Genomic DNA, 1,321 nt, shown 5'->3' with positions numbered 1-1,321 from the left:
CTCTTTTTGTTGTTGAATTTTCAGCATTCTTTATATATTCTGAATATAATCCCTTACCAGATATATGATATGCAAATATTTTCTCTCATTCCATGGGTTGCCTTTTTAATTCTGTTGATATTGTCTTTTAATGCACATATTTTTTTTCTACTGACCAGTAGGTTGTTTTAATTTCCTCACTATATGAAACTCAACTTTTTCATTTTTAGGTGGATTAAGCTATAATTTCAGTAGACAGTAACACAGAAAGATTTTGTCACATAGACTAGTTTCCATTTAGTCAATCAACTGTTTCTAGCTGTCTCAATTGTCATAGATACATTTACAGAACTAGCTGTGGTTGAGTCTTCTTTGCAAGCAGCTTTAGATCTGCAGTACACTTGGCAATTGTCTCCTTTTCTTGATGTGTAAAGATGCTCTGCACCATGTGTTCCTCAACCCAGTTTATCAGGTGCTCTTGTGCCTTGTTCTGCACAGAGATATGATGGTCCAGGTGATTCTTTACCTCCTCGTATACTCTATGTAGCCATTTCCAGTAAGTAAACTCCAAGGCCAGAGCAATGTTATTTCTCTGGACAACAAAAAGGTGATATATGCCACAAGGTAATGGCTCTTTTGAATCAGTGACTGCTGTGACTTCACCAGATCATCTGCACCCTGGATGTATTTGATGGAAGCCTGTTTAGCCTCTTCTAATTAGCCAATTTTTTTGCTCATTGAGTTTATCAGCAAATTCCCCACTATAGGCACCATATATTTTAATTATATAGACAATCAGTCCTATTGTTGATATGGCAAAGATGATCTCTGGAGTAATCACAAATATTTCTTTGGATAGAAAATATAAAATAAGCCCAATTCTGAGCACAAAGTGTCCTGTTACGTACATTTTAGGATTAAGAAACTTGAAGAATTCCTCAAGGATCAGCCTATGACAAACTTTTCCTCCATATTCAGGAAGAGGTGGTACAGGGGAAAGATTTGGCTGCCTAGAGTAAAAGATCCTTGCTGCCTACAATACCCCTGGACTAAAAGTATTTACATTTCTAACCAATAAAAAGAGGCAACTTAGTGTAATACATTCTTTAGCGAGGGGTCCTCTGTGGTGGTGACAGAAAGTATCACCCAGGACAACATGGTCAGCAAGAGTCTGCTCAGTGGTTGTGACCTGGATAGGAGAGTCTGTCAGGGACAGAAGAAAGATGGTCACTCACCTGAAGCTTAATTTTTTTAATGTTCATGAAGTCAGATCTATTTCTTTCTTCTTGCCTTTGGTGTCCTATCCAAGACATCATTGCTAAATCTAATGTCATAAAGCTCT

The 1,321-nt window shown here is 37.4% G+C and overlaps 1 pseudogene; it reads right to left on the bottom strand.

The window, feature by feature from the left end:
- Positions 1-322: 322 nt before the first annotated feature.
- LOC105310874 lies at positions 323-1,046 on the bottom strand (annotated as a pseudogene).
- Between the last annotated feature and the right edge of the window lie 275 nt (positions 1,047-1,321).

Source organism: Pteropus vampyrus, unplaced genomic scaffold (genome assembly GCF_000151845.1).
Source record: "Pteropus vampyrus isolate Shadow unplaced genomic scaffold, Pvam_2.0 Scaffold14555, whole genome shotgun sequence".
Lineage (NCBI taxonomy): Eukaryota > Metazoa > Chordata > Mammalia > Chiroptera > Pteropodidae > Pteropus > Pteropus vampyrus.
This window is presented reverse-complemented; position numbering and strand designations above follow the sequence as displayed.